This window comes from Arachis ipaensis, chromosome B10, assembly GCF_000816755.2.
Source record: "Arachis ipaensis cultivar K30076 chromosome B10, Araip1.1, whole genome shotgun sequence".
Classification (NCBI taxonomy): domain Eukaryota; kingdom Viridiplantae; phylum Streptophyta; class Magnoliopsida; order Fabales; family Fabaceae; genus Arachis; species Arachis ipaensis.
Window position 1 is genome coordinate 25,320,047 of NC_029794.2, and position 17,961 is coordinate 25,338,007.

At 42.4% G+C, this 17,961-nt stretch overlaps 1 pseudogene; it reads left to right on the top strand.

Moving 5' to 3' along the window:
• The window catches only part of LOC107624553, a 6,293-nt pseudogene extending 4,318 nt beyond the window's left edge, over positions 1–1,975 (top strand).

Below are 17,961 nucleotides of genomic sequence, written 5' to 3' on the forward strand. Positions count from 1 at the left end.
CTGACATATGACATATTTAAAACCCCAAAAATATTCTATTGGAGTTGCTTTAATCCTTAATTTATAAATAACATTTTCCTTTGTTTCATTTAGTCTCAAAATAGGTGAATTCTCATAATTCCACAGAACAAATTCTCATAAAGAATAGAGATAAAGTGAAATTTAAAAACGACTTTCTATAGCTGACATATTTAAAACCCCAAAAATATTCTATTGGAGTTGCTTTAATCCTTAATTTATAAATAACATTTTCCTTTGTTTCATTTAGTCTCAAAATAGGTGAATTCTCATAATTCCACAGAACAAATTCTCATATCACTTAAAGAATAGAGAAAATAGTACTTGAATGTATAGCGATTGTTTAATTTTAATTCATTAACATAATATAACTCTTCTCTATATGACAGTTATTAACGGAGCAAGAGTTCTCTTTGATGGTGGTATTCATTTTGATTGTAAATGCTATCATATCACCGCTTCTAAAGATGTTATATAATCCTTCAGAACAATACCATGCCTTAGGAAGATGCACAATTCAGCACACAAGGCGAGATTCGGAGCTTCGAGTCATGATCTGCATTCACAACAACGAAAACATCCCTACACTGATGAACATTCTAGAAGCTTCCTATGCAAGCGGAGAGAGCATGGTTGGAGTCATAGCATTAATCCTAATAGAACTTCTTGGAAGATCAAGGCCTCTTCTTGTTGCTCACCAAGAACATGAAACATTGAGGTTAGCACTGCACTTATGACACAAATACTTTGTTTCTATTCACCAATAAACTTGTTTCTATACAAAACTTTTTTGAAAATGTGATCGGAATTTGGGATACAATTTTGTATTTCCTCGTTTTTTTACTGGTTAAAACTGGTCATTTATCATTTCAAGTTATTGTATTAGACTTGTTAAATTTTTTTACCATAAAATTATTATAGTTACATGTGATGCATAACCGAAGCATATTTAATATTTATATTTGGATTTACACAACGTAGGTCAGAACCATGCAGCTCAACTCAAATAGACAATGCATTGAAGCAATATGCACAACAGAACGAAGGTTATGCAACAGTTGAGTCCTTCTCATCGATCTCAAACTTGGACACAATGCACGATGATGTCTGCAGAATAGCACTTGACAAAAGAGCCCACATTCTAATCGTGCCATTTCACAAGCGTTATGAGATAGATGGAACAGTTGAAGTGATTAACAGAGCAATGCAGATTATGAACAACCGAGTCCTCGAAAAAGCGCCATGCTCAGTTGGAATCCTCATTGACAGGGGAATCTTGTGCGGATCCTCATCACTCTTAGTCTCTAGGACAACATACCACGTCGCCGTGTTCTTCATCGGCGGCGCGGACGACGCGGAGGCGCTTGCTTACAGCTCAAGAATGGCCCGGCACGAGATAGTCCACGTGACGTTAGTCCGATTCCTGCTCTTCGGAGAGGAGAATTCGAAGGAGAGGAAGCGTGACAGCGACCTTGTGGATGAGTACAGATACTATAATGCAGGGAACCGCCACTTTGAAGTGATGGATGAAGTGGTTAAAGATGGGATAGAGATGAGTTCTTGTATAAGAAGGATAATTGACTATTTTGACCTTGTGATGGTTGGAAGAGAACACCCTGAATCTGTTCTGCTTCAAGGGCATGATCAATGGAGCGAGTGTCCCGAGTTAGGGACAATTGGGGACATGTTAGCTTCACAGGATTTTGTGACAAAGGCTTCGTTGCTTGTGGTGCAACAACAGAGGGTAAGAGGAAGGGTTATTAAGAACACTAATGTGAATCCTATGCCACCTCAAAAGGATCAAATGATGATGGTACCTGATGTTGTTCTTCCTCATGATGAGGTCAATAGAGCTTCTTGTTCTATTTCAGTAGTGGACAGATGAGAAAACAAACAAGTTTTGTAAATTATATTGCTTTGTATATTATAGTGTAAAGAAATTTGAGTCTTCCGACCTTTTTTTTTTTCTCTCTCGTTTTCTCCGTCTTCCTTTGTTGAGGTTTCCACTTATATATTAAGCATTGTTGTGAGACCGGATTCGAACTTACTAGTTCCACCGAGTTAATCGGAAATCGCCAATAAACCAGTCTAATTCATGTCGCGAAACATTGAGGTTCAGATAAGAATTTATCACACAATGGAAATACTAAAAGTAATTTTTTTATAATTTATACTATTCAATAGATAATACTAACAATATTCCACAGTAAATTCAATGATAAAAATTAAAAATATCAGACATTAAAATTTTTTTATCTATCTATCTATCTATTCTATTATATAAAAATCGGATTTCTTCACTTAATGATGGAGCTGACGTGGCATGCTTCTGAGAATGTTTCTCGATTTATTTTTTTTAATTCTATAAAGTAAATCAATTATAACTAATTAATGATATCAATCAATTAATTCGATTAGACATTCAAATTTCACAATTAATTATACCAATTAATTAATTTAGTTAATTATATTAATTATTTGATTTGATTTGATTGGAGTAAATATCAAATTATTTTAGTAAATAATAAATATGATAACAAAATACATGAATTAATTTAATTAGTTTATTTTTTTCAATATCATCTATTTATACGAAATCATAATATATTTTTTACTCATTCCTTCTCTTTTCTCTCTCTTTCTCTCTCTTGTGTTTAGGGTACAATTTTTGTAATTTATTTAATTTTTATTTCTTTTATCATTACTTATACATTTCATTTTTTTTATATTTTTTAAAGATTTTTGTCTATTTTAGTTGTTCATTATTAGGCACATATTTTTTTTCTTCTAACTTTTGATTAACAAAAGATATGTCTTTTTTACGGTATTTTTAAATAATCTTACTATTCATATCCTGACCCAACGATTAAGGCCCAGGGTCCAAGTAAAAAGGCCCAACCCAAAGGGTTGACCTCACCTTTCACCAGATCAGCCACTACGAAGTCGGTACTCGTCTCAACTTGCTCTAAAGAAGTCGGGAACGAGGGTTAGCTGGCAGATAAGCACTCATTTGAATGAGTAACTGCCCCTAGAATCTCTCTAACCACTTCCACGAGTCATATCTTAACTTCCCTAAGATAAAGGGACGGTTAACACCCTAGAAAAGTGGCACTACTCCAACGGTGGTTATTGGATCACCACTATAAATACACTGACACCCTTCAGGTATCTCTAAGTCCCAATACTCTCTAGACCTGCTCACACCCTTGCTGACTTAAGCATTGGAGTGTCTTTGCAGGTACCACCCCCATTCTTTCGCACACACAAGTCGGACGGAGGGCACCGAGTTGCAGATCCACTTGAAATCCTCCCCTTTCATACGTTTGGGCCAACCAACGCCGTCCAGCCCACTAATCTCCGGTTACCCACCGTAATATTGGCGCCGTTGCCGGGGACCCGAGAGATCAACCAGTGATGGCGGACAGATCCCCCGAGGAGGGTCATGTGGAAACAGATTCTGAACAAGAGAATATGGATACCGGAAATAATGACGCGGACCTAACCCTCCATCAGGAAACCAACGATCAACACAAAGAAGGAACCTCTGGAGTCAAAACCCCGAAGGTGAATTCCTCAGAAGGCCGTGAGTCAGAGAAGGACGGACAGTCCCATGCAACTGAGCTTATGGGATTAGTCCATGTCCACCAGAGTCGTTTGGAACAACTAGAACAGGAACGGGAGCAACAAAGGGAGATAGAAAAGCACTTAAGAGAGGAGATGGATCGACGAAAAGAGTTAGAGAAAAAACTCTTAAAGCAAAGTAAAACATGCACCAAGCCTCTTGGGAATAAAACAGGAGGTCGGAGAATCCTTACGAGCCTATATGGAAAGGTTCAACAAAGCATGTTTAAAGATTCAAGACCTGCCTACCGAGGCAGTCATAATGGGGTTAGTCAATGGGCTCAGAGAAGGTCCCTTCTCACAGTCCATATCCAAAAGACATCCCATCTCTCTAAGTGATGTACAGGAAAGAGCTGAAAAGTACATCAACATGGAGGAAAATGCTAAGCTAAGAGACCTGAGTTGGCGACCTGGGCACCCTCCCTCAACAAAAGAGAGAGAGAGGGAAACCAAGAAGAAGGAAGAACTCGGTCTCGATAGACCAAGAAAATATCACTCTTATACTCCTCTGAAAGTTTCTATAGTGGATGTATACACAGAGATTTGTAACACCGAAAGGCTGCCACCCCCCAAACCTATTAAAAATAAAAAAGGGGGGAGCCGCAGCGACTACTGTGAGTACCATAAAATATATGGTCACTCCACAAACGATTGCTACGACCTCAAAAATGTGATAGAAAAGCTGGCGAGGGAAGGTCGGCTTGACAGATATCTCATAGAAAGGTCGGACAGTCATGGGAAGAGAAAGCGAGATGATATGGACAGAAGAGACCCACCACCGCAGACTCCAGAGAGACATATCCATATGATCTCAGGGGGGTTCGCGGGAGGGGGACTCACCAAATCCTTTCGCAAAAGACACCTCAAGAGAGTCTACCAAGTCAGAGGAGAGTCATCTGACCTCCCAACCATTTCATTCACAAAAGAAGATGGGCAAGGAATAATACCTGGACACGATGATCCAGTGGTAATAACTATGATCCTAGCAAATGCTCATCTCCACAGAACCCTAGTAGACCAAGGAAGCTCAGCGGACATTCTTTTTAAGCCCGCTTTCGACAAACTAGGGTTGGATGAGAAAGAATTAAGAGCCTACCCCGACACCTTATACGGACTAGGCGACACGCCAATAAAGCCACTAGGATTTTTGCCCCTCCACACCACCTTTGGAAAAGGGGAAAAATCAAAAACTCTGAGCATAGACTTCATAGTCATCGATGTAGGGTCAGCATATAACGCTTTAATTGGCAGAGCTACCCTTAATCGACTCGGAGCGGTGGTATCCACTCCTCACCTTTGTATGAAATTCCCGACCTTAGCGGGGATAGCAACGGTAAGGGGAGATCAGAAATTGGCAAGGAAATGCTACAATGAAAGCCTAAACCTGAGAGGAAAAGGCAGAGAAGTTCACACAGTAGAGCTCGGAGGCAGAAGTGCCAAAGAGGAGCTGCGTCCACAACCGGGAGGAAAAACCGAGGAGATACAGGTCGGCGAAGAGGAGGGAAAAAATACCCACATAGGGGCCAACCTAGGGGAAACCCTAAAACAAGGGTTGACTAAGCTCCTAAGAGATAATTCCGATCTCTTCGCCTGGAAGGCCTCCGACATACCTGGGATAGACCCCGAGCTCATGTCCCATAAGCTCTCGGTTTATCCGAGGTCCCGACCTGTACAACAAAGAAGACGCAAGCTCGGCCCAGAACGAGCCTAATAGTAGAAGAGCAAGTACAAGCGCTCCTAGAAGCCGGCTTCATCAGAGAAGTCAAGTATCCAACATGGTTAGCCAATGTAGTGCTAGTCAAAAAACAAAATGGTAAATGGAGAATGTGTGTCGACTATACCGACTTAAATAAGGCCTGTCCCAAGGACCCTTATCCACTGCCAAGTATTGACACCCTGGTAGACTCCAGCTCGGGGTATCAATACTTGTCATTCATGGACGCCTACTCGGGGTATAACCAAATCCCGATGTATGAGCCAGATCAGGAGAAAACATCATTCATCACGCCCAGAGCTAATTTTTGCTACGTGGTCATGCCGTTTGGATTAAAGAATGCAGGGGCCACATACCAGAGGCTGATGAATAAGGTGTTTGCCTCTCACCTTGGAAGCTTAATGGAAGTGTACGTCGACGACATGCTGGTAAAGACCAAGAAAGAAGTCAATCTCTTGGCAGACCTCTCACAAGTCTTCGACACCATAAGGTTACACGGGATGAGACTAAATCCCTCAAAGTGTGCCTTCGCAGTAGAGGCAGGAAAATTCCTAGGGTTTATGCTAACACAAAGAGGGATTGAAGCTAATCCCGACAAGTGTAGAGCTATCCTAGAAATGAAAAGCCCGACCTGTTTAAGAGAGGTCCAGCAGCTGAACGGCCGACTTGCAGCCCTCTCCAGATTCTTGGCAGGATCAGCACTAAAATCCCTTCCACTATTCTCCTTATTGAGAAAGGGATGTCAATTCGAATGGACTCCGGAATGCGAGGAGGCGTTCCAAGAGTTCAAAAGATTCTTGAGCCAACCTCCTACTCTGACCCGACCTATAGCTGGGGAAGACCTCGTCCTATACTTATCTGTAGTAGACAATGCCGTCTCGTCGGCCCTGATAAGAGAAGACGAGGTCGGACAGCACCCAGTATATTTCATCAGTAAAGTCCTACAAGGCCCTGAGCTAAGGTACCACAAACTAGAGAAGTTTGCCTACTCCTTAGTAGTAGCCTCACGAAGGCTACAGCCTTACTTTCAAGCTCACACAATACGAGTTCGCACGAACCAACCCATGAAGCAAATTCTCCAAAAGACGGATGTTGCAGGGAGAATGGTTCAGTGGGCAATAGAACTCTCCGAGTTCGACTTGAAGTATGAAACTCGGATGGCGATTAAAGCCCAATGCCTCACCGACTTCATCACAGAATATGCAGGAGACCAAGAGGAGAAACCAACTACATGGGAACTCTATGTAGATGGATCCTCAAACAAAACAGGAAGCGGTGCAGGCATAATACTGGTGGATGAAAGAGGAACCCAGATAGAGGTCTCTCTCAAATTTGAATTCCCAGTTTCAAATAATCAGGCAGAGTACGAAGCCTTGATTGCTGGGTTGAAGCTGGCAGAAGAAGTCGGTGCTACAAAAGTGATGATATACAGCGACTCGCAAGTGGTGACCTCCCAGATAAGTGGAGAGTATCAGGAAAAGGACCCAAATATGAAAAGGTACTTGGAAAAAACTCTGGAACACCTTGGGCACTTTGCAGAAACCGAGGTCAAACACATAACTCGGGATCTAAATAGCAGAGCAGACGTCCTATCCAAGTTAGCAAGTACCAAGCCAGGAGGGAATAACAGAAGCCTGATCCAAGAAACTCTCCGGGAACCCTCCGTGGTAAAGGTATAAGACAAACAAGAGGTCCTTGAGATAGTCGGATTAAACCTCGGTTGGATGAACCCCTTGGTCGAATACATGAAATTTGACATCCTCCCCAAGGAGGAGAAAGAGGCTAAGAAGATCCGAAGGGAAGCACAACATTACACTTTGGTGAGAAATATCCTCTACAGAAGGGGGATATCAACACCATTATTAAAGTGTGTACCGACCTCAAAAACCACCGAAGTGTTGGAAGAAGTCCATAGTGGGATCTGCGGAAATCATCTCGGAGCAAAGTCACTAGCCAGAAAAGTGATCCGAGCTGGATTCTACTGGCCGACCTTGCAAAAAGATGCCACGGAATTTGTGAAAAAGTGCCAACCATGTTAGGTGCATGCAAATTTCCACGTGGCTCCCCCGGAGGAACTCATCAGTATCACTTCTCCATGGCCTTTTGCAAAATGGGGAATGGATTTGTTAGGTCCTTTTCCCCAGGCGCCAAGACAAGTCAGATACCTGATCGTGGGAATAGATTATTTCACAAAATGGATAGAAGCAGAACCATTGGCCACCTCTACAAAAATATCATCACAAGATATGGGATACCCTATTCCATTACTACAGATAATGGAACCCAGTTCACCGACTCTACCTTTAGAAGCCTAGTAGCCAGTATGAAAATTAAGCACCAGTTCACCTCGGTGGAACACCCGCAAGCTAATGGGCAAGCCGAGGTAGCCAACAAAGTCATATTGGCAGGGCTAAAGAAAAGATTACAAGATGCAAAAGGAGCCTGGGCCGAAGAGCTCCCACAAGTGCTATGGGCTTACAGGACAACCCCCCAATCCGCCACTGGAGAAACACCCTTCCGACTAGTTTATGGCGTAGAAGCCATGATCCCAATAGAAGTCAACGAGCAAAGCCCAAGAGTGATTTTCCATGACGAGATCGGAAATATACAGGGGCACAAAGAGGAGCTCGACTTGCTCCCCGAAGTCCGAGAAGAAGCCCAGATAAGAGAAGCAGCGTTGAAGCAAAGGATGGCTACAAGATACAACAAAAAAGTCATCCGAAGAACATTCACCCTAAGCGACTTAGTCTTGATCAGAAACGACATTGGAGTCAACAAATCAGGAGAAGGAAAGCTCGCTGCAAACTGGAAAGGACCATACAAAATCAATGAGGTCTTAGGAAAGGGCTATTATAAAGTAACCGACTTGGACGGCACCGAGTTACCAAGGTCGTGGCATGCGTGTAATATGAAAAGGTACTATAGCTAAAAGCGAACTCTACTCCCTGATGTACTCTTTTCCCAACTTCATGATTTTTTCCCAAAACCAAAGGGTTTTTTCTGGAGAAGGGTTTTTAATGAGGCATCATAGTAGAGGCTAAGGGAAATAGACTGTCAAAAACCCTTAGTAGCAATAAAGTACCTCCCCAATTAATAAAGATCCTTTTATCTTACAAATATCTCTTAAATTCCTTTGTTGTTTTTCTCTTTCTACGAAACGCGCCGACTTAAGCTCGACAAAACGTGAAAATCCCATGAACCGACCTAGATGGTCGTCAGGATAAAACGACGAGGTATAAGTCGGTGTAAAGAGGTTATAAAAGGTGATCGTAAGAAACTTGGAAACGTTCCAACTCACAAGCTGGAATGAAAAGACCGAGTAGAAACAGAAAACGAATCGCAAAAATAACCTAAGTCATAAAAGCTCAATGAAACGAAATTGAGTACTAGGAATAACAAAAGAGAGATAGGAAAAAACCAAAGAAAAGATTAAAAGGCTATCCTAAAGATCCTTAAAACGAAAAGGTTCAGAAAGGCAGACAAGCCAAAGAAAAGGTTCTTTCAGAAAAAATCAAGGGGAATTCGAAAAAATCGCAAATCAGAAAAGCATGCACGCATAAGGTAACTTAAACCCTTATCCAAAAAAGGGGGTACTTATTTTTTAGCATTAAAACCCCTATGAAAAAGGGTATTATAAAGTGTTTTATTTACGGCCTTAAAAGGCCAAAAAATTGTTCAAACACTAATAAAAATAAATAAAGAGTTTAAAAAAGGGGGGACCCACAGGCCGGGCCCCAAAATAGCCAACAAATTACTTTTTAGGAAGAAGAGTAGACGGATCACCACCACCAGAGTCAGGAAGAACGCCGCCAGGACCAGGAAGAGAGGCATCCATAGGAGAGGAAGTCGGAGGAACAGTAGAAGAGCTCAGAGCGTCCTTAGGACGAGGATGGGACTCTATGATCCTCTGCCCCCGAGTCTTCAATTCTGACTCGGAAACAATCACAGGGGTAGAAGGATCCACAACGGCACCGTCGATGACGACTTTGTCGGGATCTAAAGGAGAAAGGTCCAAGTCAGGAGCAATGACTCCGACCTGCTCCTTAAAGACCCTCCAAGCCTCCTCGGCGCCATCAGCGATAGAGTCCTCCAACTCGGCATAGGCCTTCCGAGAATTCAGCAGATCATTCTTTACAGCCACAAGATCTTCAAATAACTTTTGATAGCTGCCCTGCGCTGTTTTCCTCAAGTTCACCTCCATGTTGCATTGGGCTTGCAACTTTCTCCCCTTCTCCCGGAGGTTATCTCTCTCCTCCTTCAGCTTGGCGACTTCCTCCTTCAACTCCCTCTCATGCTCTTGATATATACGAAGCCTTCCTTCCAGCTCCTCGACCCTCGAGGTCATTCCTAAAGAGCTGAGAGGAGTCTTCTCAAAAATATCCAAGAGTTTGCCACAAACCCTCGCCGCCTTGAGACTCTCTTCAACCAGAGTGGTAAGGTGGTGACGAACAGACACATCATCCATGCTTATACGAGCTTGGGGGTAGATGTTCTTTCGGACGAATGCAAGAGCATCCGCCTTCACCTCACCAGAAGAGCCAGACTCTAAGGTCTTGTGCTTCTTATTCTCTGGCTCAGGAGAAGGTCGGGCAGAGGGGGGCGGCTGAGAGAAAGTTGAAGAAGAAATCACGATGGGCTGAGAGGGAGTCCCAACGTTCCGAGGAGGAGGAGGAGGAGAGATAACCGCCCTGGCACCACCAGTCCTGGCGCGAGACCTTGCTTTAGCCTCCTGGACCCTTTGGTAAGACTCCTGAGCGTTTGCCTTTGCCATCTCTGAAAAGACAATAACAGATAGATCAGACAAGTCGGAAAGGTCAGTCAGACAAGTCGGAAATCTAACAAACAAATAAAAGCTACCTAGCTGTGCCTGGACAAAGGTCGGAGACCCCTGGAGAAACTTTTTTGTGTCCAAGTATGGGGCCCTCCCCCACACTTCTCGGAGGAACTCCACAATGGCTGCTTCTACCTCATCCAGGTCATCCAGACCATATTTCTCGCAGGGGGAGGCCTCCAGCCAGTATAAAGGAAATCGGGGAGAAGAATTATCATCCAGAAAAAAAGGGATGGTGACCCTCTACGGCTTGAACTTTGAAAAAATAATTTTTAAAGTCATGGAAGGATTCGTCAAAAAGGGTAAAAACTCTCCGACCCTGTATAGCTCGGAAAGACACCCATTGTTGCTTATTGTTTAGCCCACTGAAGGGTTTGGTCATATGGAAGAGATAGAAAAAAATCTTCAAAGAAGTCGAGAACTCCAAAGCTTGGCTAATAAATTGATAAATTTTCAAAAAACCCCAAGAGTTGGGGTGAAGCTGGGTAGGGGCAACTCGGCAGTGATGCAAAACAGATATCTCAAAGTTTGAAAAAGGAAGAAAAACACCCAAACGGGTGATCATACACTCATACATAAAGAAAAAATGAGGGGCCGCCTCATTGACCCTCCCAAAGCAAACCCGGTCTTCAGGACCCAGGACTACCAATTCATACTTCGGCTCGTCATCCCCAGAAGTACAAATTTTGTGGTGAGTGCGAAGGTTGGTGATAAACTCAGTATCGACCGAGGGTTCCTCCCCTAGGACCGTGACATCAACCCATTGAGAAAGGATATCTACGGAAGCCATTTCTTTTTCTTAAAAAGGTAGCAAAAAAACCTACAAGGGAAAAAGAAAAGGAAAATCAAAAACACAGTCTCTAAAGGAGGAAATACGGAACTGAAGTCTACAAACCAACCTATCTACAAAATGAAGGCATGCAAATAGAAAAGCATGTTACAAAAGGAACTAACCTTTATCCGAAAATGAGGGTTGGAGAAAACGAAAGCCTTCGAAAATGCAAAAATGCAGCACGAACGAATGAAGGGAAAATTTGAAAAATCGCAGAAACGAAACAATAAAAGAAAGGGAAAGTATTTATAAGTACGTTAGGGGCACAATAGTAAAAATGGGGCAGTCATTAATGAAAATGCACCGTTACCAAGACCATCAATCCCTACGCACATCCCTAACGGACACAACGCTTGATTAGACGTAACTGTCAGAACCAAAAGGTCACAAAAGTCACGTCGGTTTCGAAACATCACGTCGGTCACAACCCCGAGTAGTATACTTGAACCCAAATCTTAAAGAGAAATTGGGCTCGAGTAGGGGCACTGTTCATATCCTGGCCCAACGATTAAGGCCCAGGATCCAAGTAAAAAGGCCCAACCCAAAGGGTTGACCTCACCTTTCACCAGATCAGCCACTACGAAGTCGGTACTCGTCTCAACTTGCTCTAAAGAAGTCGGGAACGAGGGTTAGCTGGCAGATAAGCACTCATTTGAATGAGTAACTGCCCCTAGAATCTCTCTAACCACTTCCACGAGTCATATCTTAACTTCCCTAAGATAAAGGGACGGTTAACACCCTAGAAAAGTGACACTACTCCAACGGTGGTTATTGGATCACCACTATAAATACACTGACACCCTTCAGGTATCTCTAAGTCCCAATACTCTCTAGACCTGCTCACACCCTTGCTGACTTAAGCATTGGAGTGTCTTTGCAGGTACCACCCCCCATTCTTTCGCACACACAAGTCGGACGGAGGGCACCGAGTTGCAGATCCACTTGAAATCCTCCCCTTTCATACGTTTGGGCCAACCAACGCCGTCCAGCCCACTAATCTCATGTTACCCACCGTAACACTTACTATAATTTTGTTTTGTAATATTCTCTTTTATCATGTGTACTTTATGTGTTTAAGGAGCTGACTTAACGTTATAATATGATATATAAAATTATAGTATGATTTATAGTATGCTAAAATATTAGGACATTATCGTATATGTATTTTTGAATTTGTCCATTAAATTCAATCATATAGGATCTTAAAAATTATGCAATTATGTAATTATTTATTTTTTTATATAATTATTGTATTGGTCATTTACATTAGTAAGACTATTTTTATTATTAATATTTATAAATATACTATTATCTGTATAATTAATTAAATCATCTTATTCATTTAAGTTTAATTCTATTGAATTAATTATTCAAAGTGTCATCGTTATTTCTATTTTTAAAGATTTTTTTCTAATATTATTTACCAGTTATAATAACATGATAATAGTTAAAAAAGGACCGAACAAAATTTTTTTAATATAAAAATAGGGCAAAAAGAATAAATTTATTTAATTACTTTTTCAGAATATATATGTTTCTTCTTTATAGATAATTATTGTAAGGTATCAAAAACTCTAACAATTATTAAGAATAAATGATCGTTATAAAAACAACGCCAATTTAAATGATATACAAATAAACCATGCCAAACATAACCTACAACTTAAAAGGGTTACTTATGAAAGAATATGGTTTATAACATTTATTTCTTTTTTATTATTTATTTCAAAAAAAAATCTTAATTACTTAACGATGTTTATTTTTTAAATTCACTATATAGATATATATATGTTACGATGGGTAACCGGAGATTGTTGGGCTGGACTCCCTGGGTTGGCCCAATCGTCTGAGGATGGAAGCCTTCGAGCGGGTCTGCGCCTTGGGGGCCTCCGTCCGACTTGTGAGTATGAACAGTGACTTTTGATTTTCACAGTTACGTCTAATCGAACGTCGCGTCCGTTAGAGGTTCGCGTAGGTATTAATTACCTTGGTAACGGTGCATCCATTAATGACTGCCTGTTTTTACCATTATGCCCCTAACGTGTTTATAAATACTTTCCCTCTCTTTCATTGTTTCGTTTCTGCAATTTTTCAAATTTTCTCTTCATCCCTTCGTGCAGTATTCTTGCATTTGAAGGCTTTCATCTTCTCCAACCTTAATCTCAGATAAAGGTTAGATTTTTCTTCTTTTCCTTTAACGACATGCTTTCTGTTTGCATGCTTTTATTTTTTAGATGGATAGGTTGATCCATAGACCTCTGTTTGATTTCGTACTTCCCCCTTAGAGACCGTGTTTTTTATTTTATTTTCTTTTTTCCTTTTGTAGGTTTTACCAACCCTTTTTCCAAAGAAAGAAAATGTCTTCTGTTGAAAATCTTGATCAGTGGGTTGATGTCACAGTCCTGGGGGAGGAACCTTGGGTCGACACTGATTTTCTTACTGATCTTCGCACTCGCAACCGGCTCTGCACCTCTGATGAGGATGAGCCAAAGTATGAACTACTTGCCCCGGGTCCAGAAGACCGGGTCTGTTTTAGGAGGGCTTCGGAGGCAGCCCCTCATTTCTTTTTCATGTATGAGAGCATGCTTACCCGCCTGGGCGTTTTCCTTCCCTTTTCTGACTTTGAGATTGATGTTTTACGCCACTGCCGTGTTGCACCTACCCAGCTTCATCCCAATATCTGAGGTTTTCTGAAAATTTATCAATTTGTCAGCCATGCTTTAGACTTTCCGACTTCCCTGAGGATTTTCTTTTTTCTCTTCCATATGACTAAGCCCTTCAGTGGGCAAAATAATAAACAACAATGGGTGTCCTTCCGGACCATACAAGGTCGGAGGGTCTTCACCCTTTTTGATGAATCTTTCCATGACTTCAAAAATTATTTTTTCAAAGTGCAAGCTGTAGAGGGTCACCACCCCTTTCCGACTACTCTTCCTGGCTCTGGTGGTGATCCGTCTACTCCTTTTCCGAAAAAATAACTTTATTGGCTATATGGGGGCCCGGCCTGTGGGTCCCCCCTTTTTTAAACTCTTTCTTTGTTTGTGTTGGTGGTGATTGAACAATTTCTTCTGGACTTTCAAGGCCGTAAACAAAACACTTTTTTGAAATACCCTTTTTTAATAAGGGTTTAAATTAACAAAATAAATACCCTTTTTTTGGATAAGGGTTTAAGTTACCTTATGTGTGCATGCTTTTCTGATTTTGCTTTTTCGGAGTCCCCTTGATCTTTTCTGTTTTGAAAACCTTTTTCCTGGCTGTCTGTCCTTTTGGGTTCCTTTTCTCTAAGGACTCCAGGACAGTACTTATGTTTTAATAGGTTTTTTCGATCTCTTTTGCTATTCCTTATAATCAACTTTTGTGTTTTATTGAGTTCCTATGACTTAGGTTATTTTTGCGATGCGTTTTTGTTTCTTACTCGGTTTTTCATTTCGACTTATGAGTCGGAATTTCTCCGAGTTTCTCACGATCAACTTTTATAACCTCTTTACGCCGACTTGTACCTCGTCGTTTTATCCTTACGACCATCTAGGTCGGTTCATGGGATTTTCACGTTTTGTCGAGCTTAAGTCGACGCGTTTCGTAGAAAGAGAAAACTAGAAGGAATTTATAAGAGATATTTGTAAAATAAAAAAAGATCTTTATTTATTGGGGAGGTACCTTATTGCTACTAAGGGTTTTTGACAGCCTATTTTCCCTTAGCCTCTACTATGATGCCTCGTTAAAAACCCTTCTCCAGAAAAAACCCTTTTACTTTTGGGAAAAAGTCGTGAAGTTGGGAAAAGAGTACATCAGGGGGTAGAGTTTACTTTTAACTGTAGTACCTTTTCATATTACAAGCATGCCACGACCTTGGTAACTCGGTGCCATTCAGGTTGGTCACTTTATAATAACCTTTTCCTAAGACCTCATTGACTTTGTATGGTCCCTTCCAATTAGCAGCGAGCTTTCCTTCCCCTGATTTGTTAACTCCAATGTCGTTTCTGATCAAGACCAAGTCATTTGGGGTGAAGGTTCTTCGAATGACTTTTTTGTTGTATCTTGTAGTCATCCTTTGCTTCAGCGCTGCTTTTCTTATCTGGGCTTCTTCTCGGACTTCGGAGAGCAAATCGAGCTCCTCTTTGTGCCCCTGTATGTTTCCGATCTCATCATGGAGAATCACCCTTGGACTTTGTTCGCTGATTTCTATTGGTATCATGGCTTCTACGCCATAGACTAATCGGAAGGGCGTTTCTCTAGTTGCGGATTGGGGCGTTGTCCTGTAAGCCCATAACACTTGTGGGAGCTCCTCAGCCCAGGCTCCTTTTGCATCTTGTAGCCTTTTCTTCAGCCCTGCCAGTATGACTTTGTTGGCTGCCTCGGCTTGTCCATTTGCTTGCGGATGCTCCACCGAGGTGAAGTGGTGTTTAATCTTCATACTGGCCACCAGGCTTCTGAAGGTAGAGTCGGTGAACTGGGTTCCATTATCTGTAGTGATGGAATATGGTATCCCATACCTTGTGATAATATTTCTGTAGAGGAACCTTCGACTTCTCTGGGCTGTGATGGATGTTAGTGGTTCTGCTTCTATCCATTTTGTGAAGTAGTCTATTCCCACAATCAAGTATTTGACTTGTCCCGGGGCCTGGGGGAAAGGGCCTAACAGGTCCATCCCCCATTTTGCAAAGGGCCATGGGGAAGTTATACTGATTAGTTTCTCAGGGGGAGCCACGTGGAAGTTTGTATGCATTTGGCATGGTTGACATTTTTTCACAAATTCCCTGGCATCTCTCTGCAAGGTCGGCCAATAGAATCCAGCTCAGATTACTTTCCTGGCAAGCGACCTGGCTCCGAGATGATTTCTGCAGATCCCACTGTGGACCTCCTCTAATACCTCAGTGGTTCTCGAGGTCGGTACGCACTTTAACAATGGTGTTGATATTCCTCTTCTATAGAGGATATTTTTCACCAGAGTGTAGTGTTGTGCTTCCCTCCGGATTTTCTTAGCCTCTTTTTCCTCCTTGGGGAGGATGTCGAATTTCATATATTCGTCCAAGGGGTTCATCCATCCAAGGTTTAATCCGGTTACCTCAAGGACCACTTGCTTTTCCTCTGTTTTTACCGCTGAGGGTTCCTGGAGAGTTTCCTGGATCAGGCTTTTGTTATTCCCTCCTGGCTTGGTACTTGCTAACTTGGATAGGGCATCTGCTCTGCTATTTAGATCCTGAGTTATATGTTTGATCTCGGTTTCCGCAAAGTGCCCAAGATGCTCCAGAGTTTTTTCCAAGTACCTCTTCATATTTGGGTCTTTTGCTTGATACTCTCCACTTATCTGGGAGGTCACCACTTGGGAGTCGCTATATACCATCACTTTTGTAGCACCGACTTCTTCTGCCAGCTTCAACCCAGCAATCAGGGCCTCATATTCTGCCTGATTATTTGAAGCTGGGAATTCAAATTTGAGGGAAACCTCTATTTGGGTTCCCCTTTCGTCCACTAGTATTATGCCTGCACCGCTTCCTGTCTTATTTGAGGATCCGTCTACATAGAGTTCCCATGTAGTTGGCTTATTCTCTTCATCTCCTGCATATTCTGCTATGAAGTCGGTAAGTCATTGGGCTTTAATTGCCGTCCGAGTTTCATACCTCAAGTCGAACTCGGAGAGCTCTATTTCCCACAGAATCATTCTCCCTGCAACATCCGTCTTTTGGAGGATTTGTTTCATGGGTTGGTTCGTGCGGACTCTTATTGTATGAGCTTGAAAGTAAGGCCGTAGCCTTCGTGAGGCTACCACTAAGGAGTAGGCAAACTTCTCTAGTTTGTGGTACCTTAGCTCGGGGCCTTGTAGAACTTTGCTGATGAAATACACTGGATGCTGACCGACCTCGTCTTCTCTTATCAGGGCTGACGCGACAACCTTGTCTGCTACAGATAAGTATAGGACGAGGTCTTCTCCAACTACAGGTCGGGTCAGAATTGGAGGTTGACTCAAGAATCTTTTGAACTCCTGGAACGCTTCTTCGCATTCAGGAGTCCACTCGAACGGACATCCCTTTCTCTATAAGGAGAACAGTGGAAGGGATTTTAGTGCCGATCCTGCCAAGAATCTGGAGAGGGCTGCAAGTCGGCCGTTTAGCTGCTGGACCTCTCTTAAGCAAGTCGGGCTTTTCATTTCCAGGATAGCTCTACACTTATCGGGATTTGCTTCGATCCCCCTTTGTGTCAGCATAAACCCTAGAAATTTTCCAGCTTCCACCGCGAAGGTACACTTTGTGGGCTTTAGCCTCATCCCGTGTGACCTTATGGTGTCAAATACTAGCGAGAGGTCTGTTAAGAGGTCGGCCTCTTTCTTGGTTTTCACCAGCATATCGTCTACATAGACTTCCATTAAGCTCCCAAGGTGGGGAGCAAACACTTTGTTCATCAGCCTTAGTATGTGGCTCCCGCATTTTTTAATCCAAATGGCATGACCACATAGCAAAAATTTGCTCTGTGCGTGATGAATGATGTTTTCTCCTGGTCTGGCTCATGCATCGGGATTTGGTTATATCCCGAGTAGGCATCCATGAACGACAAGTATTGTTACCCTGAGCTAGAGTCTACAAGGGTATCAATACTTGGGAGTGGATAAGGGTCCTTGGGACATGCCTTATTTAAGTCGGTGTAGTCGACACACATTCTCCATTTGCCGTTTTGCTTTTTTACTAGAACTACATTTGCTAGCCATGTTGGATATTTGACTTCTCTGATGAAGCCGGCTTCTAGGAGTGCCTGCACTTGCTCTTCCACTGCTAGGGCTCGTTCTGGGCCGAGCTTGCGTCTTCTCTGTTGTACAGGTCGGGACCCTGGGTATACCGAGAGCTTGTGGGACATAAGCTCGGGGTCTATCCCGGGCATGTCGTAGGCTTTCCAGGCAAAGAGGTCGGAATTGTCTCTTAGGAGCTTAATCAACCCTTGCTTTAGGGTTTC